Below are 23,649 nucleotides of genomic sequence, written 5' to 3'. Positions count from 1 at the left end.
ACTGGGAGAAACCTGTTGCTTCCAGGCCAGTCAGTCAGGGATAATCAGTTGACCACGGTCAACAATAACCTTTAACAAAAATGTCAAGGATCTAAGAACTAATAGCAAACTTCGTTCTCCTGGTGCCCCAGGTTAACTTACAGTCGTGTCTAGGCCATTAATCTTTGATGAGTCCACAATTTGACGAATAGCCATAGAACCAGTGGGGAATATAACAGACACCCAGGCCTTAAAGGCCTCCAGATCTTAGCACAACTGACTCCATAATGAAAGCACCATTCAGGCTGTAAAACATCGTATAGACCGCACGACCTCACAAAAGGAACACAAAGACCTAACCCATCAAAGACCATAGTTCTGGCAAAGTCCCTAAATATACAAACCTTGCTTTTTAGCTTCTGTAGTCCAGCTTCCCACTGAATATTCTTGCTAATTGAAGTATGTCAACCCAGGATGTGGCTTTGTGTTTAAAAAACCACCCTGAGAAAGGCTTGAGGCTACACTGGGATCCCAAACACCCAGTGTAGTCATCAGCCAGCTAATAAAGACTTTCTAGTGGCTTAAGCCAGAGTCTACATAGTCTTTTCCAATGGATAACCCCGCAACACTTTTAACTGCCAGATAGCTGGGGGCGTAGGCTCACACTACCGCCCTTACTCTAAATCCTTATTTTAAAGTTGGCTACTGGGAGTTCAGAAGCTAAAAGTTATCGCTTCTCGGCCTTTTGGCTAAGATCAAGTGCAGAGGCTAAAAGTTGCTGTTCATCATGGATTGAAGCTGAGAGCCTTTCTTTCAGTGTTGCCCTGATCTTCTAATTCTTTAGGGGCTGTGACTCCAGGACTCTAAAGTTAATGGAAATATAACTTGAAATCCCATGACATAAATTTGGTTATCCATCATTCAGGTTGACCAAAACCTGAATACTAATCAGACTCTGTTGGTTATAAAGCCAAAGAGAGGTGTTAATTTACTAAAAATTCTCAGGTATCTGAGTGCCAATCTGTATTGAACCAATCATAAGTCATTTCCAAGAGAGTTGCATTGATGCTGAAAGGTAGAAGTTTGCCACTGTTAATCCCTCCATAGGTTCAACCAATTCTCACCCAAATCACTTAGCTCCCTGGCCCCTCACAAGGCTGTTGGGAGAATTAATGAGTTACTGCTGGAGAAGTACATTTGTGCCTTAGATGGATGTCGCTATATAAATGCATTACATTACAGCTGGGTTACACGCAATGCAAAGACGTTTAGACCCTCGATTCTTTCATAATACCAAGAGGTAATTCTAATTTGAAGATAGATAGCTTCCTCAATCTTCTGTCTGAGAGAAAAGGCACTCACCGTAAAGAGCGAGCAAGCAAGGCAGCCCTGCCCTGAGGGCTGGCACTTCTCCCTGGCTCCCAATTGTTCCCTGGCTATGTATGTGCCCTCTCCTCATGTCATCCCTGCATTTCCTCTGCACTGCCGGCTCAAGCAAGCGCCATGTGAGCACACAGAAGCAAGAAGCCATCTTTGAAGCGAAGAGCCCTCCTTAAATTCCAAACCTGTCAGTTAATCAGCTGGCCCTTTGAGCTGGTTAATTTATCGGCTTGATTCAACTGATGCACACGTGGGAGAGTAGTAAGGCACACTTGTGAGTATATTTGTGAGGATGTTTCTAGAGACAATAGAATCATGAGGGCTCCAACCTAATGGATGGTGGTTTGATCAAATGATGAATTAAAATGGGAATCAATTCTTGGGAAGTAAGACTTCCGGTCTGGTTAGGGGAAGCAAGTCACTGGGGGAACGTTCTTGCAGCGGGAGGGCTACCTTCCCCGGCACTTCCTGTGGCAGCTCTCTACGTCCGGTCTGCCAAGAGGTAAGCAGCTCGCTGATAACACTGCCCCCATTATCATGATGCTCTGCACAACTGCTTGGGGCCAAAGGACAGTGAGCTAAGACCTCCGAAGCCCTGAACTGAAACAATTGTCCCCCTCCATTTGTTCTTGCCAGCGTTTCAATCAAGCCACTATGAGCCAAGGCTCCTGACGAGAACAACTCTTTCTACCACACATTCTTCCAGAACAGTGAGCTGATTAGAACTTCAGTGATCCCACTCTCTTTCTGCCATCTTCTCTCGCCGTCACCATGATGTGAATGAATGTTCTGGCAGATGCTCTCAAGGGCATCAACAACGCTGACAAGAGAGGCAAATGCCAGGTCCTCATCAGGCTGTGTTCCAAAGTCACCATTCGGTTCTTAATTGTGGTGATGAAGCAGGAATTCATTGATGAGTTCGAGATCATTGATGATCACAGAGCAGGGAAGATTATTGTGAACCTCACAGGAAGGCTGAACAAGTGTGGAGTTATAAGCCCTAGATTTGATGTTCAACTCACAGAGAAATGGCAGAACAATCTGCTCCCATCACGGCAGTTTGGTTTCATTGTGCTGACAACCTAGGCTGACATCATGGACCATGAAGAGGCAAGATGAAAACATACAGGAGGGAAAAGTTTGGGATTATTTTTTTTAAATGTAAAGCACAAATAAAAAGCCTAAAAAGAACTTCAGTGATGTGGTTAAATGTGACAAGCCCACTGCTGGTCTATCTTAGGCATTTGTAGCTTCTTAATGTTGCCATCTTGTCCCCAGCCTAACATGTTTGCGATAGAAGGTCCCCTAGTTTAAAGAATTAAGTGAGCTGTTGATCCCATAAGGAGCCTACCACAAAGGATTCCTTGCTTTGTTTGTTGTTTGTCTTTTGAGAAGGTGTCTCACTATGTAGCCCTACTTGCCTGAAACTCCTGACTAATCCCTTGGAAGCGTGACTGGGGAGCAGTGGTCCAAGAGAAGAGGAATGGCTCCCCTATCTGATCACCTCTCTTCCAGAGATGTGGGTAAGCCTTTTCTGGTCTGTTTAACAATGCTCATCTAACCTGCCCCTAGCCAGAACATCAGTCTCTCCATCTCTCTAGTGTCTGATGCAAAAAGACACTCTTATCTACCCTCACAGGGTGAAACAAGACCTTTAATTCTCTATTTTACAAATGTTCAGTATTTCCCACATCTTTAAGGGAAATAAAAGATAGCATCTTCCCTATACCCATTTCCCCTTCCTTCTTTCTGCATTCATCACTTGATGGACATATGGGTGCTTCCGTTTCCTGGCTATCATGAGTAGAGCAACAGTGATTGTGGATGAGCAAGTGTCTCTGTAGTAGTGTAGACAGCCCTTTAGGACTGATAGTAGTTATATCTGAATCACGGTAGATCCATGTCTAGCTTTCTGAGGAAACTCCACACCGATTTCTACAATGCTTGTACTAGTGTGCACTCCCACCAGCCTTGAATAAGCCAAAGAAGAAAGAAAACCAACTGAGAATTACCCATTGAAAGAGAAGTCAACAAGCCTAGCTATATATATCAACCATACTTCAAGGAAAAGGGCAAACTGTAGTAAAAAATAGACAAAACATTAAGTTAAATAAAGAAAATTAGATGAACATCACCTTTATCAGGAAGGGTGTTTCATAGAGGAGAACTAAGTGATTAATATACTCAAGAAAATGGGGGCTGGAGAGATGGCTCAGCAGTTAAGAGCACCCGACTGCTCTTCCAGAGGTCATGAGTTCAATTCCCAGCAACCACATGGTGGCTCACAACCATCTGTAAAGAGATCCGATGCCCTCTTCTGGTGTATCTGAAGACAGCTACAGTGTACTTATATATAATAAATAAATAAATCTTTAAAAAAAAAAAAAAGAAAATGTGAGTGAAGCATTATACATCTATTTTCTACTGACTTTCAAGTAAAAAGGAGAAAAGGCTGTGCATGAAGCTCAGAGGGAACTTGCCTGGCATGCACAAAACCTTGAGCTGGGGGGTTAGGGATTTAGCTCAGTGGTAGAGCGCTTGCCTAGCAAGCGCAAGGCCCTGGGTTCAGTCCCCAGCTCTGAAAAAAAGAAAAAAAAAAAAAACCCTTGAGCTGGATTCCCAGCACTCAGTAAAGTGTGTCAGTGATGACATAGGTTCACATGGGCACTGGAAAGGTAAATGGAGGCAGGAAGATTAGAAGTTCAAGGTCATTTGGGCCACATAGAAAGTTTGAATTAAGTCTGAAATCATGAGATCCTTCCTCAAAAATAATCTTTTAGTATAAAGGAGCAATGGCAAACTATTATTTTAAATTCTTTTTTATTAATTTTTATTTATGTAAGCACACTGTAGCTGTCTTCAGACACACCAGAAGAGGGCACCAGACCCCATTACAGATGGTCGTGAGCCACCTTGTGGTTGCTGGGAATTGAACTCAGGACCTCGGGAAGAGCAGCCAGTGCTCTTAACCGCTGAGCCATCTCTCCAGCCTGGCAAACTATTATTAGAACACAGAAATTTGTCTGAGGTTATATTAGCTACTTTTCAGTTGCTGGGACAAAACATGACTAAACCAACTTATAAAATAAAGCATTTTATTGGGCTTACAGTTTCAGAGCATTAGAGTCCAAGCAGCAACGGCATGTGAGCTGAGAGCTCACATCTTGTTCTGCAAGCAAGAAAGCAGGGAGAATGCTGGGAATTGTATGGGCTTTTGAAACCTCAAAGCCCATCCCCAGTGATACGCCTCCTCCAACAAGGCCACACCCCCTAATCCTTCCTAAACAGTTTCACTAACTGGAAACCAGGCATTCAAATATAGGAGCCAATGGGGGTCATACTCACTGAAACCACAACAAGGGATTGTTTTTGTTTTGATTTGTTTTGTTTTGTTGCATGGTGCTTGTATGGGCACCTACTGCAGTATCTGTGAGATGACAATTTTCAAATCTCCAGAGAAATGAGAGCCATAGAATATGTTAGTCTTGCTGCTGTTTGTAGCTTGGATCTTAAATGCTCTGTCACCAAAGACCACATATTAAAGGCTTGGCTGCCAGGTTAAACTACTGGGAGGTGGGGAAAACAAACACATAGAGTCTTATGAGACTAAATAGGTTACTAGGAGCAAGTTCTTGATCGAGGATTGTCAGAACACAGCCCAAGAATGGGGTGCTGTGAGAATTCTGAGAGCTTGTGAGAAAACTCCAAGACGAGAGTCTTGTGACCTCGGTTTCTTCAAAACACAGAATTGTCCTTGGGATGTGTTTCTGTGCTCCTCCCAGGTATATCGGATAGGAGTTTACTTCAGCCATTAGTCATCCACCTCCTCAGAAAAGCATCTTTTTGCCATGTGTTGCTTGCACATGTGCGGCTTGCCCATGTGTGGCTTGCCCATGTGATTGAACACTTTCTCAGGCAACTCTTCTTCCCCCTCAGAGGATAAACTGTCCCGTGTTCTGAATGAAGTTGGCGACTGCATGCAACTTTAGTCTGTCTCTTTATTGGACCACATTCTCCTAGGTTCACACCACCACTAGAGCAGTAAACGGAGATATTTGGACGGTGGCCTCTTCTTCTGTCTTTGCACGCTGGCCACCATGAGGTGAACAGCTTTTCTCCATCACAGGCCTCAACCCAAACATAAAAATAAGAAACCCATCCACGTTCCGCTTTCCACCTTGCAAGGGACATTTGGTGAGGTGATGAATAAGAGCTGGATGATTGCCAATCATGATGTACCCGTTCTAACTGCTTAAATCTGTGCCAAGAAGTAAAACTTTTTGCAGGAGCACACACCTCGAGTTTGTGTCGGTCTGTCATGTCAAGTCCGTTCTCTACCTGAAATCCAAGCCTTGGTCCCTCTGCTAATGCACTCCCCTGGGTGGTCTGTGGCACCCAACTCCATAACAAGCCCTTGTCATTTTATTTACTTCCTCGTGTCAACTGTCACCTGCATGTAAATTATACCACCGGCTACATTAGAGAGCCCCAGGACAATGAGACAGAGCCTCGAAATCCAGGACTGTGACACTCAAGTTGGGAAGGTGGTACAAATTGCAATGTATTATGTAATGCATTAAGTGTCGTAGGAGGTAGAATACACAGGGAAAATTTTAACTGAAGAGTCTAAGAAGCTGTTTTCTTTTTAAGATTTGTTTATTATATGTAAGTACGCTGTAGCTGTCTTCAAGCACACCAGAAGAGAGCATTGAATCCCATTACGGATGGTTGTGAGCCACCATGTGGTTTCTGGGAATTGAAATTGGACCTCTGGAAGAGCAGTCAGTGCTCTTAACTGCTGAGCCAGCTCTCCAGCCCCTAAGAAGATATTTCTAAAGCAGGTAGCCTTTGAGCTCCAGTCCCCTTCCCCAGCATCTGTAATGACAGCAAATACTATGTGTTGGCACTCGTCATAAAAGGCCTTTGAGAACTGATGATAGTTTAAGCTGTAGCCTTCTCCCTCGCTGTAGTGCTTTGGCCGAGGAGAGACAATGGATTCCTCATTCATCTCTGTGGAAGAGGATCAGAGGCTCCGGGATCTGCCGTCTCTGTCACCTTAGTTCTCCTCTGTATTCTCTTAAGAAGCTGTAGTGGATATAGCTTTTGAGCCCTTTTCTGTCTCTCTTTATATGCACAGTAAAACTATCATATAGCACTCTATGCTTATGGGCCTCCTCCACTAATTTTTAAGCTTAAGAGCTGTTTACTGTTCATCAGTGTAAGCCTCTCCCCTAAAAACATCCTCCACATATAACAACTTTACAGGACATACCTGCTCAATGAATGATGTCTTGTGGTTGACTTCGTGCGATCTTGAGATAGGGTATTTCTGTCTAACAGCCCTGGTTGTCTTGGAACTCACTCTGTAGACCAGGCTAGCCTCAGACTCAAAGAAATCCATCTGCTTCTGCATCTTGAGTGCTAGGATTAAAGGTGTATACCACCACGTCCAGCTCAGAAGTTAGTTCTAATTTGGACAATTTCTAAAAGCGGGCCTTTGGTTTGGTTTTTAACTATGATTGTATGTGATCCCATCTGAAGTAGTTGTAAATAAGGCCTTAGGCTGGATGGCTATGCATCAAAGATCAATGTCCACTGTTCTATGTGCTTTGTGTTTCTGTAAATAAGCATTCATTTGCTATTCGTCTGCAGTGAAGCAAAGAGCAGAACTAGTCACCACGTTCCTTTGTATGATTAGTATTGGAATATGGGCACCTTTATTCTGATGGCAAATAAATAAAGGGGGATTACACGCATGGGCCGGAAGCAGCTCTCTGACATTGAGGAACACCAAACATCACACTATATACCTATATGCTCTCTCTCTCTCTCTCTCTCTCTCTCTCTCTCTCTCTCTCTCTCTCTCACACACACACACACACACACACACACACACACACACACACAGACTCCTTATCACCCTGATTCAACAGACGCAGTACAAAGGACTCCTGTTTGAACTCTGCTCTCATCATATCGCTGCAGCCCACCCCTACCCTCCAGACCATCCTGTACCCACAGGTCCAACTATTCAGTTATTCGAGAACATGTCTTGGAATAAATACCAACTTGCACCCCTGTAGTAATTTTTCTGCTTGATGAGGATAGTTGGCACTGAGGAAGAGGGCATGTCCCTTCAGGTTCCACTTACCATTTAAAACTCATCTCCTTAGTTTTGGCTTGTGCCAGCTATCCCCTTCAGAACACTGCCAAGGACTACTAGTGTCAACTAACCATACTTGTGAAAGGTAAAAGTTTTAAAGTTGCTCCCCTAGACACAAAGTTTAGAGCAGAAGGAAGAAAAAAAAACTGGTTAGACCCTGGGATTGTATGTTCCAGGAAGCTTCTCCTAGGACCATAGAATGGGTAATTACATCGGCTGGTTCGGCAACTCTCTCCCAGGAACTAGCTGACCATAAAGTTAGATTAAAATCTTAGAGAACAATCTTGAGAAGCAGGAAGCTTCTCCCAGGAACTGGAGAACCATAAAGTTAAACAATCTTGAGAAACAGGAAGCTCCTCCTTGTGATTTTTCACTGGTATTCTCGACATTTTCCAATGACGCCCTCCCTACCCCCTTGGGTTGTGGTTTCTTCCTTTAAATTCCCCTTCTCTTAGCTACTGATTGTCAAACTCCTGTGCCCCTGCGTGGGCTACGAGTCTCGACCCCAGTGCACTGGTTCCTATCAATAAACCTCGTGTAAATTACAACAAGGATGGTCTTATGTGAGTTTTTGGGGGGTCGCATCATCCCGAGACTTGAGTGAGGGTCTCCCCGCTCCGGGGGGGTCTTTCACTTGCAGAGAATCAAGACCTGAAAGTCTACCTCTGCCTGGAAGGTTGTCTTAGTCAGTGACTGATATGCCTGTGGTGTGTGTGTGTGTGTGTGTGTGTGTGTGTGTGTGTGTGTGTGTGACAAATCCATGTTCCTTGTGATGTGTGGGTCTAACTTCAAGGTGACTTGCACTCCCAAGTTCCTGACAAGTACATGTTGAAGCTGACACTTTGCCCCGAAGTCATGCAATGACTTCCTTTTTCCTTACTTCGGTCTGCTTTTGAGGAAACTGAACTGAAGGGAGCAGTGGGCTCTGAAAGGGACCCTAGGAGACTGACTCTAAACACAGCGTGGTAATCTCGTAAGTCTCAGGCATTGGATATATGGCCCCAGTTGGAGGCTGTTTAGGGAGGATCGGGAGGTATGGCCTTGTTGGAAGAAGCATGTCACCGGGGTGGGCTTTCAGCTTTCAAAAGACTGACACCATTTTAAGTTAGCCCTCTCTGATTCATGTTTGTAGTTAGAGATGTGCGCTCTCTCAGCTTCTGTGCCAGCCACCTGCATCTCTGGACTCAAGCCCTCACAAACCATAATCCCCAAAAAATTCTTCTCTTATAAACTGCCTTGGTCCTGGTGTTTTAATCACAGCAACAGCAAAGTAACTAAGACATATAGGGTTCTAGCATGGGACACTGCTATGTGCCACTAGGACTCCATCACTGATAGGATAAGTGGAGGACAGATCACCCCTGTCCTACCGTAGACTTGAGATGTTTGCTTTGGTAAATTGAGATGGGACACAGAAGGAGGAGAGGGACTGACTTGTGTGCATTCATTGTCTTTTGAAAATGAGGGAGATGATAATCGTGTGGATGGTGAAGCTGGATGGCTGTTTCTACGCATCACTGATGCACTGAAGAGAAAAATAACAAGTCAGGTGTAAAAGCTAGAGAGCCTTCTGGGTACCACTTCAAACCATCTTTGTTTCCAGAAAGCAGACAGTAGAGTGCATAAAACCAGGCAATTCCTACTGGTAAGAGCTTCAGGGAAGTTCAGGACTCAGCTTCATTGCATCTTCTAGGCCGGAGGCAGGATCTTGTTGGAGAAGAAGATAGGACAAAAAGATCTCATAGGTGCCCTTGAGGAGCACAAGCCCTCCATGTCTGCAAAGGAACCAGTCTTTTGCTACAGAAAAAGTCTATCCCTTGCTTATAGATGACATAGGCGCTTTAAGTAGAGCAGATGTCATGTGTTTGCCAAGACAGTACTTGGTCATTTCTGCTCCAGTCACCTGTTCCCTTCTTGTCACTGGACCAGTCATAAGAGGCAAATCTCACTGTGACCTGACTAAGAGGTGTTGACCCTGCAAGGAAGGAGAGTACCCACTGGGGGGGTTTCAAGGACTGGGAGGTCAGCCCAGGGAGTGCAGTGGGGGTCAGTATGCTACACTGGATGATGTGGCTGATAGTAAGATGAAAGAACTACCTGTGACTTAAGATCCATGCCCTGGCAATGGATCCACTCTAATGTGCTATTGAAATGGCCTTTGGAACCTCGGTGGGGGAGGGGCGGCCCACATTAAAATGGATGGGGATGCCAGAGGCGCTTTGGCACACGTGGAGAGTGACAGTAACGCCTCAGAGGCAAAGCTGGGTCAGGAGGAATTTACCTGCCAGTTTTCTGTGTTTCCTGCACAGATCCAGAATGCACTCCTTTCACTTACAAATAAGTGTGATAAGTATATACTATACTGTTCTATATACATATACAGTGCTATACTATATCATTCTATATTCATGTAGTGTGCTATACTGTTCTATATACATATACAGTACTATAATGTTCTATATTCATATACTATGCTATACTGTTCTATATACATATACAGTGTTACATTATATTGTTCTATATACATATACAGTACTATACTATACTGTTCTATATGCATATACAGTACTATACTATAATATTCTATATTCATATACTATGCTATAATGTTCTATATACATATACAGTACTATACTATATTGTTCTATATTCATATTCTATACTATAATATTCTATATTCATATACAGTGTTACATTATATTATTCTAGATACATATACAGTACTATATTATTCTATATTCATATACTATAATGTTCTATATTCATATACAGTGTTACATTATATTGTTCTATATACATATAGAGTACTATACTATATTGTTCTATATTCATATACTATACTATACTATACTATACTATACTATACTATACTATACTATACAGTTCTATCCTAGGAAGAAGTTCAAGAATCCTTTGATTCTTTTTTTTTTTTTTTTCGGAGCTGGGGACCGAACCCAGGGCCTTGCGCTTCCTAGGCAAGCGCTCTACCACTGAGCTAAATCCCCAACCCCCCAAGAATCCTTTGAAATGACAGTGGGGTCATTACTGCCCAGACGCCATGATGGAACTGTTCATGACAATGGAGATAATGGTATTATGAAATGGCCAAGGCCAGATGGTGCCTCCTAACGGCCAGAGACATGGTGGACTTAATTACTATAATGGCCCATGGAGGACCAGCTCAATGAAAGGAGACACAGATAGGGTCAGCTAGACTACAGTCCCATGAGTAGCCATCCTGTAAAATAGTGGTGGTGGGAGAAATTCTCCCAAGGGGCCGAAGTTCAGTAACAGATCAGACCATCTATTTGATGTTGAGAGGGGTCGTCTTGGGTAAGGCCATCATGACCTATTGGTTGAGACACAGCAAGTTGGCGTGTCTGTCTATACTGGCCTGAAAAACATAGGCTAACACTTGATACTGTTAAAATTGCCACTACACAGTGATAACAAAAACCAAACTGACTTGTGGGTAGTTTTTACAACTGTCCATAAATTGTATAGAGATGGTACGAGTCCTGTGGCCTGTGGCCACAGCAAATGCTCACCAGAGTGGATCCATTGCTGAAGAGGCAAACAATGAAGGCTATGCCCAGCCAGCTTCTGCCTGGCTAAGGATGGCCAAGGCAGAGGCTGCTGCAGATTGGATAAACTCTTAGGATTTCTTTATGGGAAACTGGCTCCAAGGTATGGCACTGTTAAAAGGTAGCAAACCATTAAAAAAAAGTGTGTCCTAATGAGAATTCATTACAATGGTGGAAAAACATTGCCTTTGGAAGGAATTAAAGCACTTCTCATGGGGCTTCTGGTTAGTTCTTATGAGAGGACTGTCACAAAACAGCAAGACAGGCTCTATCTTGGTCTCCCTTTAGCATTCTGTCTTTGCATGCTGCCACCAGGATTCCATTTCCTATGTGACGTAATCAAAGGGACGTTCTCCAGATCTACCACATGGTATTCCGACTTTCACATTGTAAGCCCAATAAACTCGCTTTCCTCATGATGATTCAGCCTCCAATATTTTGTTATAGCAATGGAAAATGGATTGATAGTAAGTTACATAGAACTCACTACATAATCTCCTACTTATGAACAGTGACTTAACTATTGTTGCTAGACGTCTTATCAGGGAGAGCAGACTGAGCTCTTAGTTTAGTACTTCCCTTCAAGGAGACCCATCACCATAATGATGGCAAGTTGATCATATCAGATAGATCTCTCCCCAATTAGAAAGAGTAAGAATAGATTTTTTTTTATGAAGATACACATGTTCTACAGGAATATATTGCTTGTTCACATACCTTGGGATCCTGCACTGTAAAAAGGACTCCCCAAACAGCAAAAGAGTCACTATTTACCCATGTCCATAGGCTCTATCATGCACAGGCTGTATCATTCAGGCAGTTAGTCTGAAGGGACACTGGAATGCCCTCACAGGTACTGTTGTGGGGTAATCAGCAGAGAAGCTTACTCAGACATGGGTTCAAGTCAATAGAAAGTCTTTATCATCAGGCTGGACCCCAGTGGGGGGTCAGGATCCCAGTGCAGCACTGAGCCTTTCGCAGGCTGATTATAAACACAGACACCATGCTCTGGGTTGACATAATCCAGTTAACAAGAACAGTTAGCCAGAAGTAGAACTGCAGAAGCTAAAAAGCAAGGTCCACACATCTGGAGACTTTCACAGAACTATGATGGATTAGCCTGTGTTTTAGTTTTGGCCGGTGGCGCTGTCTATGGTGCTGACTTTTATGGCCTCAATGGGACTTCCACTGTGGAGGTTGTTGTGCTAAAGTCTAGGAGCCTACTAAGTCTGGGGCCCTGTTACAATATAGCTCTTTTTTTTATTATTTTATATATTTTTTTTCTTTCAGGGCTGGGGACCGAACCCAGGACCTTGCGCTTCCTAGGCAAGCGCTCTACCACTGAGCCAAATCCCCAACCCCTTACAATATAGCTCTTGAAGAGGGAGTGATTATTTTTTACTCGTATATGTGGACCAAAGAAAAGTCTACTCTATGTTACAATGGTCTACTAGAAATTATTGCCTAAAATCTACTGGGCTATGCAGAAGCAAAATGAATTAGTTTTACTTCAGTGTGCTGATTTCTGCAAACTTGCTAAAACTCCTTCCTCTAATCTTAGGAAGACAAGCCCCATCAAGAAATTGCCTTAAGGAACGTTTACCACAAGCCCCTGGTTAAAGGTCATGTTGTAGATCCTGTCTGCTAAGAAAGAACCGATTTTTGTTGTCTACAAAACATCTAAAATATCTCACTGTGACCATCATTCCTTTTGGTGGGCATGGGATTCAGAGACCACCCTCAGGTAGCCACACCGTTGCCTGACCTATAAAAGCTCTAAGAAATTCTTTGGGGTGGCCAGATCTAGTAGCATGGTTCCTGCCTCTGAGTTCTCCTCTCTCTCTGAGTGCACAACTGAGTCTTTGCTGGTTGAAAGTTCAATATTATGAGCTTATAGATGTGTGGTTAAGGATAGCTTATAGATGTGTGGTTATGTGTACCTGTATCCCTTATATTTGCATTGTGTTGCGGTAAGAAGAACTTTAAGAAGGGGACCTTTGCTCTGATCCACCATATCAAGGGGATGTCAGCCCAATGAGGTAGTTCTGTCCACAACAGCAGTCAGGACAATGGCTGTTCATGGTGACAGAAGCACATGGTGGAAGTGTTCACATGCCCATGGCTCAGCAAGCTGAGATTGAAGGTTAGAATCCAGAGCAGGTATAACTTTCAAAGACCCCTAATAATTAGCCTAGGCTAGCCTCACCTCCTAATGACCTAATTAACCTAGGCTAGCCTCACCTCCTAAAAGCTACACAGCCTTCAAAACAGTACCATAAGATAAGGAGCAAAACATTTAAAACAGTCCTTGTAGGGGACATTTTCTATCCAAACTATAATAGTATCCACCATGGATAGAACTCAGAGACCTAGAAACAAAAGGATAAATCAGACTAGTATTGCTGACACTTTTAATAGGGGAAGCTTTACACTTTGTATTTGTGGTGGTTGAAATGGGAATGGTGCCCATAAGCTCATATATTTGAATGTTTTGTTCAAAATTGTTGGAACCATTTAGGAAGGATTAGAAGGTGTGGCCTTGAAGGTGTGTCACCAGGGGTAAGTTTTAAGTTTTCAAAATTTCGTGCCAGCCTCCTCTTCTCTCTCTCCTTTCCTTCCTCCCTCCCCTCCTGTCTGTCTGTCTGTCTATGTATCTACCTATCTATCTGTTATCTGTCTCTATAAGTCTCTCTCTGCCTATGGATCAGATATAAGCTCTCAGCTACTTCTGCGGTACCATCCCCGCCTGCCTGTCACCATGCTTTCTGCTGTGATGGATGGTGAAGGTCTCACCCTCTGAGACTATAAGCAAGCTCCCAATTAAATGCTTTCCTTTATAAGTTGCCTTTGTCACGGTGACTCTTCATAGCAAAAGAGGGGGGGGGGGTTGGTAGCCGGAATGGAGTGTTGCTGTGACATCCTGATCCTTTTGCTTGTTAGTGGAATATAAACTTTGGTACTTTGGGTTAGGAAGGCAGTTGAACACTATAACTGGGGTTTAATGGGTCATCCAAGTGGGAGAACAGAAGACAGTAGTACGAAGAGCAATGTGGGCAATGCAAGCCCAGCTCAAGGGGTTTCAGAAGGAACCTATATTAGTAACCAGCCTAAAGATCACTCATGATATTTTGGGGGAATAAAAAGGGCTGATTTTGCCCTTGTCCTAAGAATTTTCTGGAGGCTACATAAAAGAGTCTTGGAACTAATTCCACTAGCAGAAACCATTTCAAGACAAGCTAGTATTGATGTGTCACACGGCTGTTAGTGATCACTCTGATAAAAATCCACGTTGAAAAGGAGCAAGCAGAGTGGAAATGAAATACAAGAAGTACAGTCTGGGGGTTGGGGATTTAGCTCAGTGGTAGAGCGCTTGCCTAGGAAGCACAAGGCCCTGGGTTTGGTCCCCAGCTCCGAAAAAAAGAACCAAAAAAAAAAAAAAAAAAAAAAAAAGAAGTACAGTCTGAAGAGAAAAAAGATACCAATGTTGGAAACAAGTCCTATGCCTCCTTCCACACCCAGCCAGAGCTTGGAATTTGGCCCCTCCTTGAATCACATTTGCATAATCTTTGACTTGCTGATGCTTTTTCACCTCAAGGGCTGCAGGATGAGCTGAATGGATCTCAATTGAGGATGCCACCCCTTTTATTCTATTTAGCCTCACACTTTAAAGAAAAAGAACCTCTCAGTTCCTCCCCACATCCCGGGACCCTCCAGACCCACTCCCTTTTTGTCTCTCATTGGAAAAGAACAGGCTTCTAGGAGACACAACAGAATAAAATATAATAAGGTGAAGTAAAAACTCTCATACTGAGGTTGAACATGGCAACCCAACAGGAGGAGAAGCATCCCAAGAGCAGGCACAGGAGTCAGAGACCGACTTGTTCTCACAGTCAAGGGTCTCATAAAAATACTAAGCTAATAGGTATAGCATATACGCACAGGACCTGGTGCAGACCCACGGAAGCCCTGTGCTGCTGCTTCAGTCTCGGTGAGCTCCTTTGCACCTTGAGTTGATGCAGAGGGCCTTGTGTTCCTGGTGTCCTCCATCCCCTCTGGCTCTAATAGTCTTTCTGCCTCTTCTTCTGCAAAACTCCCTGACTTCCGAGTGACAGAAGGGATTTGACAGAGACCTCCCACTTAGACTCGCTCTCCACATGATGTCTAGCTGTGGGTCTCTGCATCTCTTTCTATCTGCTGCTGAGGGAAGCTTCTCTTATCCAGTGATAAGGCACGGATCTACGAGTACAGCAGAAAATCATTAGGAAGCATTGTACTGATTTACCCCAGATGCCTGGGCTGTCTAAGTCTCTGGTTCTTGCTTCCTCTGGTTTGAGTTCCTTCGTGTGGAGTGGTTGTATAACGCCTCCCTTATTCATGTGTCCCTCCTCATCTTCTGTTTTTAATGCCTGCCACTTTCTTCATGTGCCTACTATCTAGGAGCTCCGCCCATTCCGGCACAGTCCCAGGTGCTTCATAGCTCGTACCCACTGAGGGGTCTCACCAACCGGGGAGAAGACACGGAAGTCAAGCTGCCTTACCTCAAACTCGTAACGATTTCTGTGGCATAATTTCTACTCCAGAGATTCCAACGAGAGCACATTGAGGTTTGAAACGTGTCTATGATTTCTAGGCAGGATTCTAAGAAGGCAGCTCCCACCACCACCACCACCTTTGGGTACATACAGGAGCGGTGGATATGATTAAAAAAGGAAGTACTCTGAAAATTGTATTGAATCACCTGGGAAAAGTGAGACGATTCAACTATGGTTTCTAGTCAGGTGACTTTGATTCTTAAAAAAAAAAGAGAGAGATTGGCTGGGGGAGGAGGGCAAGTCTGACCTATTAGGTACAACTTTAAAAGAGAACTCATATCTTTTCTAATACCAAAAAGACATGGGCTGGACTTGGGCTAGACTTAGCCCCCGGTTCATATGTAGCAGATGTGCAGCTTGGTCTTCATGTGGGGTTTCCCTACAACTCAAGCAGGAGCTGTCCCCAACGTTATTACCTATCTGTGCAATAGGCTCCCCTAACCGGGCTGCCTTGTCTGCCCTCAGTGGGAGAGGAAACGCCTACCCATGCAGAGACTTGATGTGCCAGGGTGGGCCTCCTCTCAGAGGAGAAGGGGAAGAGGGCTTGGGGGAGAGACTATTTGAGGAGGGATGATGAGGGGAGCAGCAACCGGATGTAAAGTGAATACATAAATTAATTAATAATAAACATTTTTAGGGTTAGGGATTTAGCTCAGTGGTAGAGCACTTACCCAGCAAGTGCAAGGCCATGGGTTCGGTCCTCAGCTCTGAAAAAAAAGACAAACATTTTTAAAAAGACCCTGCACTGTCTACTTTGAAGAAACAAGCCACCGTGAATTCCACAGCTACAGGAAAAGGTATGCTACTAAAAACTCTTAGTGTAGACCAGGACCCTAAGTCTCAGGTGGGCCACAGATGCAAATGAGACCCTTAATAGCCAGGCCAGTTCCCTGTGACTGAATTTGTGGTTTTTCAAAACCTGTGAGATGGTAAAGTCATTGTCACCAGTCTGTGGTACGGCAGTAAGAAGCTACTGTGGCACTAAATCCTTCATGGCTGTCAGCCTCTTTCCTCCCTTGGTCCCCCAGTCCCGATTCTCTCACCGGTTTCTCTTGGAAGTGCTTCTTTAATAAATGACTTACACTAGAATCCATGAAGCAAAGTCCGCTTCTGGGGACTCAAACCTGTGACAGCCGTCTCCCTTTCCAAGCCTATCTTCAGCCGCTGATCAAAAATAGCTTCATCTCATTTCCCTCTCTCCATTCCTATAATTTAATTTTTGTCCTCAAATGCTCTCTTCTTGAAAAGTAGCTTTGGAAGCGTGGTTGGCTCAGGTCACTTCCTGCCCCATTTAGAATCTACACAAAAGACAGGCGCCGTAGTGGAGAGCTCTGCCCAGCTTCCCCCTCTCTGCAGAAAGGCCGAATTAAAAGAGCCCATCTAGTGTGTCCCATGAGGCCAGGAAAGTCTCCTTAGATTATATTGAGAGGTACAGGAGACGGACGTCAGAACTGCATCCAGGGAGATTTTCAAGCTCCGACAGTGTTCCGTGTTGGAAAGGAGACATCAAGCGGGCTAACGCTTCCGCTCTGTGGCAGAGTGCTTGCCTAGGTGCGCGCTGTCCTGCGTTCCATCCTCAAAACTGGAAATAAATAAATAAATAAATAAATAAATAAATAAATAAATAAATAAATAAATAAATAAATAAATAAAAAACAGGAAACCAAATCAGTGACACACAAGCCAGTAATCAGAATCCCAGGAAGTCAGCAGAAGGACGACAGAAGCCACTGACAGTGAGGTTGGGGGCAGCACGAAGTCAAATTTAGCCTAGCAGGAAGGCAGTGACCTGACTGTATTATATTTGTAGCACAGGTTATGGGAGAAGCTACCCCACCCCAGTTCCTGGTTCCTCCTAAGAATGTTATTTTCAATTGTTGAAAAGGGAGGGGGAGGGGCTGGGGATTTAGCTCAGCGGTAGAGCGCTTGCCTAGGAAGCGCAAGGCCCTGGGTTCGGTCCCCAGCTCCGAAAAAAAAAGAACCAAAAAAAAAAAAAGAAAGAAAGAAAGAAAGAAAGAAAAGAAAAGAAAAGGGAGGGAGAAGGGCAGCTCGTCGTAGCTGCATAAAGTCCTGAGTTTGGTCTGGTCTCCAGGATCACCACATCTTTGACTACGAAATGAGGTTAAGGTCAGCCTGGGATATGACAGATCCCATCTTGGGAGGTGGGGTGGGAGGAGATAAAATGTGAGAAGTCAGTGTGTCTTCCTAGTTTAACCTCCTACTCACTGTAAGAACTCCTCCAACTGTATTCCTCGAGATCCTAGACAACTCCAGGATTCTAGGCAGAGCCAGTCTGTCTGGTAGGAAACCCAGCCAATATTGATTCGTGGGTATCCAGAAATCCTGTGTAGAATGCTCTGCTGACCTCTCGGTGCTGGGAGCCAAGCCCGCTTAAACACCCTCTGTCTCAGGAATGTGAAACCCACTTACACCCTCTAGGACACCTAGCCAGTTGTCCATTTTTCTCACTTTTACAGCTTCTGTCTCCCGCCGTCAGTTCTCATCAGTCTATACCTGCAACTTACGGTTTAGGGCTATAGGGAGGGTGATGATGGCAGTGATCACCGCCGTCTTTCTAAGCCGCTTTTTTTTTTTTTTTTTCCGGAGCTGGGGACCGAACCCAGGGCCTTGCGCTTCCTAGGCAAGCGCTCTACCACTGAGCTAAATCCCCAACCCCCCCCCTTTTTTTAATTAAAGTTTGAGAGCTTGATCAGAACACAGACTTGCTCTCCTCCTTCTTTGTGCCTCCTGTCCCCCATTCCTTCACCCCCTCCCGGGTCTCCTCTGAATCCCCACAGGCCAGGGCATCTCAGTAATTCTTTCTCTTAGGCAATACTACTGTGTTAACCCACATCACCTAAAGTGTACTAACACACGTGTGTGTCAAGGCGTGTCTACGTACCTTTCCCTTAGTGACTTCACAAGGCTGAGTCCTTTCTCCATCCTCTCTGTGCTCTGGCTCTATGCTTTGTTCAAAGGTTCTGCAATTTGGAATGTTCCAGCATGCCACGCAGCTCAGACTGAGTTATGACATATGAGTGAGAGAACGCTAGAACTTGAGAGAAGTTTAAGAGTCATGTCCTATGGTTTGCAGCGTTTCCTGTGAACCATGCATGTAAGGGAAAACAAGGATCTGCGAGTACTTTTTTTTATAGGCGAGCAGCACACTCAGAAGCTAAGAGCTTTCTGATGGTGCAAGTTGCCACTAAAAGCTAATTACTTCCCGTGTACCATAGCATTTCTCATACCGTTAATAACTGGTACGCATTTGGGTCTTGGACACTGGATTTGTTGACTACTTATGAGAATGCTGAGAACTAATTTGTGTGCAGTTAAAATAAAGAATGTTCATATATCTCACCATGTGAAGTACTGAAACCAACGATGCTTCAGACAGAATTCTTAAGGTTTACAAGAATATAACAGCTTTGCTCCAATAGAGTAACCGCGGTAGGCTGGGAAGGGAGGTCTTTCAAATAAGTTCATATGTCTAAATATCAGGGAAACAATTCAGGGGCTAGAGAAATGGCTCAGCGGTTAAGAGCACTGACTGCTCTACCAGAGGTCCTGAGTTCAACTCCCAGCAACCACATGGTGGCTCACAACCATCTGTAATGGGATCTGATGCCCTCTTCTGGCGTATCTAAGACAGCTACCGTGTGCTCAGATACATTAAACAAGTAAAACTTTAAAAAAAAAAATTCAAATGTATGCAGAAATAAAGGTACTAACTAGCAAGCTGGCTCTAAACCAGGGTTGTAGAGTGTATTTGTGGGGTTCTTTTGGGAAGGTCTGTCAGTTTCTTATTAATGTGACGAGTGGAACCTAAGTGAAACACTACAGACAGACGAATTTGTTTGATTCACTATTTTAACAGGTTCTGTCCGCAGCTGGATAGACTCATTGTTTCTGAGCCTTGGGAGGGTAAAGCAAAGGGTGTGGCAGTGCAAAGTGGCTCATCTCAAAGGGGCCACGGGAAGCAAAGAGAGAAGAAAGGAAGGGTTGGGGATTTAGCTCAGTGGTAGAGCGCTTGCCTAGCAAGCGCAAGGCCCTGGGTTTGGTCCCCAGCTCCAAAAAAATAAATAAATAAATAAATAAATAAATAAATAAATAAATAAATAAAATAAAAGAGAGAAGAAAAGGAATTTGAAATGGGATGGCTCTCAAAGTCATGTCCCCAATGACCTACTTTCAAGTCAAGACTCACCTATTAAAGTTTCAGTCACCCCGCCCCAGTTCAAACCAACTAGATACCAACCCTTCAATTGTGAGCCAGCAGGGAACCTTTTAGATTGTAATTATGACACTTAGACTGTCCAAAGAAGACAAATCACAAGGCACTACACGTTTTCTCGTTTGTCTAAAAATGTCACAAATACGTATTTATTGGTGCTAGAGACCAAACCAAGATTTTTCACATACTAAGTAAAGCATTCTACACTGAGTTAGATCCCCGATCTCACAAGATTTTATTAATTAAAGCTGCCAATTCAACATGACCAGAAATGATTAAAACAGAGCACGTGAGTCCAAAAGAGGGACATGAGATTGAGAAGTTGAGCAGAATCTTTGGGGAAAGATTATAAAAGATCTCAAAGCTTCTGTACCACCCACTCAGGTTCTGTGGCAGTTTACACCGATTGTCATCTTGATAGCATCTACAATCACCTTGAAGACAAAGCTTTCAGTAAGTGTGGGAGGTATTTTGTAGATTGGGCTAATTAAAGAGGTAAGATGCTAACTGCTAGAACAGAGAGGAAGAAGATTGCCTGGGTACCAGCATCCATAGCTCTCTGCTTCCTGACCGTGGATGCAAAGTGATCAGTTGTCTTGAGGGAGAGAAGCCTCAGACTGTGAGTCAAAATAAATTCCCTCTTTCTTCATTGCTTTGTCAGACTTTTTTTTTTTTTTTTTTTTTTTTTTTTTTTTTTTTTTTTGCCACAACAAGAAGACAAGTAACTAATAAGGGTTACTATAACAAGACACCACTAAGGGTAGGTAAAGGGACCGAACTCTGATTCCTTACACACTGTAGGCTGTAGCTCTAAGATAAAGCTTCTCGATTGGTTCCCAGTGAAGACTCTTTTCCTGACTTCAGTTGACCACCTTATTCTGTGTCCTTCTAAGACCTTTCGGCACTGCTTGCATACAGAGTCCTCAAGTGTCTCTTCCTCTTCTTTTGAGGAAAGCAATTCTATCAAAATAGAGTGTGGTAGTTTGAATACACTTGGCCTCAGAAGTGGCACTATTAGGAGGTGTGGCCTTGTTGGAGTAGGTGTGGCTTTGTGGAGGAAGTGTGTTGCTGTAGGGATGGGCAACAAGACCCTTCTCCTAACCATGTGGGAGCCAGTGTCCTCCTAGCAGCCTTCAGATGAAGATGTAGAACTCTCAGCTCCACCTACACCTTGCCTGCCTGGATGCTGCCATGTTCCTGCCTTGATGATAATGGACTGAACCTCTGAACCTGTAAGCCAGCCCCAATTAAATGTTGTCCTTCTAAGAGTTGCCTTAGTCATGGTGTGTTGTGGTTTGCCCTTAAGTTACTGTATTTTGATGCTAATTCCACTGCCCCAATGACAGCTGCCTAGTCAAGGACTCAGAACCCAGGTGACTTCACCAGAACCACCTCCCCATTGAATTTGTAAAGTACTGGTGAGGGGCAGGTACAGGATAGAAGGAGGCCTGTCATTGGAGGAGAAGAAAGGATGGGTGGGAGAGAAGTTTGAAGGAAGAGGAGGAGAAGGAGAGAGGGGAGAAGCCATGGCAGGTGATGTTAAGATTCTGCTCTGTGTAATTATAAGTTGTTATTAATGTTCCTAGGGATGGATGGTACCGGGCTTTGTATGTTTAAGTGGATAATTATATCTTACCACTTGGATCTAAGATTATTGTGTTGTGTGTTCTTTTATGTGAGGGTTTGAGTGTAGGAAAGCGTGCGACTGGGATGTGTTTCTGCCAAGATAACTAACAGATATCTTGGGACACCACAGCGCGGACCTAGCTGGGTAAAAGACAATTACTCATTTCTATTATTTATATTTTTACAGCAACAGATGGCGCGCCAAAGTGACGGACAAGAATCCACTAGTAATCCTGAGAGTTGAGAGAAAGTTTTTATTTTCTAAGAGGAGGCTGGCGCCATGTTAAGTCATGTGATATCTTAAGTGCGGGAATTCAAACAAAGAAACAGGGAAGCCACCTGGGCTGACAGGCTGTAGGTCCCCTGCTATGTGAGAAGTAATGACAGATCAGAGAGTTAGAGATTAAAAGCTGCTTTTTAAAGAAAGTTGTTTAAGAAGTCTTTCAGGATACTCATATTCTTTTTAACGTGGGCTCCACAGGAATTTTGGGTTGAAATCCTAGTTAGACAAGATACTTCTTAATTACAGGTATTATTAAAAGGTGGTTGAGTTTGTTTTTAGAAAGAAGAGAGTAAAGAGATTACCTGAATCAGGTGGGGATTCTCATCCACGGTTCAGAACTTAGATAGGGAAAAATTAGTCACTAACTCCAAGTAGAGAGTTGTGATGAAATGTCTGTAACACCATGGAGAGTGAATGCAGGCATATATTTTAGAAGTTATTAAGGTTAAAGAAAAATCTGTGGCTCTGGGTAGAGAGCTTAACAGATTGAGATATTTTGGGCTAAAGTCCTGGTTTGATGTGTTATTGATACTGGAATTGATAAAAGGTATTTGGTTTGTTTTATGAATTACACTGCTAAAGGCCATATGGCTCGTTGATGCTGGCTAGCGAGGGTTTGTGGTTACTTTTGATATATACCACAACAGGAAGCTCAAATTCTCTTAACGTGGGCTCCACGGGAACTTAGGGATAATTTCCTGATATCACAGAGTACAAAAGCCTATCAGGCTCATTGTTTAGCTTACTTCCTTTTTTAAAAAATTGTTTAATATTCATGATGGGTGTGACTTTGAGTTTTATGGTTATATTATTACTCTGGGAGAGAGTACAAGATACAAGCTTTTCTGGTTTCAGACTAAGGAACACAGTATTTTGGGAGAAAGATTTTGTCTTTGTGTTTTTAAAAAGTGTGGTTAGGCTCTGGAAACCTCACAGAGTCATACTGATCAGATTTGATAGAGGTAGACCACCTGAAAAATTTATTCAGGAGAATCAAACAAAAAGATATCTCGATTCTAAACTTTTTCTTGAGAGTTGTATTTTACAGAGCGTGCCTACCTACTTGGAATCCTGGTCTCAAGGACTTTCAGCTGGGTCCAGTCAGGACACATCCTGCTACAGCATTTGCCTCATTCTTCCTACCCCCTACCCCCAAGGATATCTCAACGCCCCTGTTCAGCTTGAAGAAGTTACGGAGGAGTCATCACCCCAATTCCCTGGACTTTGGGGGCTGAAAGTGGTTATTCTAGAGTTGTTTTTATGAGGAATTTAAAATTGGTTGTAATTTAACAGGGAGGAATTAGCTAGATTGATTTGTACAGTCATAATCTCATTTGGTAACTAAGCTTAAATCGTATCTTTGTTTTGGTATAGGATTTTTTTGTCAAAAAAGTTTTCAAGGTTTAGAGCCAGTCCTTCTATTAATGTCATTACAAACTTCTGAGTTGATTACACCTATGAGTTAAGATTCAAATAGCAAAGTCATGGCTCTGAGTTTGTGAGAGAACTTTCAAGATATTATTAAGATATAAAGACAACAGTCCAGATTGTCTTATATAGATAGGTGGTTTTCAAAAAGTCAGAAATCCACAAAATTTGAGATTTAAAGTTATTTATCTTTTGTTGAGACATATCTGCTCCTAACAGTTCCCCTTTGGTGGATTTAACGAAGAATTTGAACATCTCTACATCCAGGTGAGGCAATACTTTGTGACTAGGCAGCCACTACACAAAACTGCCTGTTTCATCTGCAGACTAATACTGTCCAGAAAAGGACAAATTATGCAGAATAGTTGACTGAAAAACCC

General features: G+C 43.4%; 1 long non-coding RNA gene and 1 pseudogene across 1 annotated transcript; one reads left to right on the top strand and one right to left on the bottom strand.

Annotated features, from left to right (window-relative positions):
• Nucleotides 1-2,130: 2,130 nt before the first annotated feature.
• On the top strand, nt 2,131-2,547 carry LOC134482514 (small ribosomal subunit protein uS8-like; annotated as a pseudogene).
• Nucleotides 2,548-5,996: 3,449 nt separating this feature from the next.
• LOC134482400 (uncharacterized) lies at nt 5,997-11,676 on the bottom strand. Its single transcript, XR_010058440.1, has 3 exons — nt 11,071-11,676; nt 6,632-9,229; nt 5,997-6,234 (listed from the first exon to the last, which is right to left on the bottom strand). It is a non-coding gene; the product is annotated as an uncharacterized LOC134482400 (long non-coding RNA).
• Between the last annotated feature and the right edge of the window lie 11,973 nt (nt 11,677-23,649).

Source organism: Rattus norvegicus, chromosome 16 (assembly GCF_036323735.1).
Source record: "Rattus norvegicus strain BN/NHsdMcwi chromosome 16, GRCr8, whole genome shotgun sequence".
Lineage (NCBI taxonomy): Eukaryota > Metazoa > Chordata > Mammalia > Rodentia > Muridae > Rattus > Rattus norvegicus.
The sequence above is the reverse complement of the archived record's forward strand: the minus strand, read 5'-3'. Positions and strand labels throughout refer to the sequence as shown.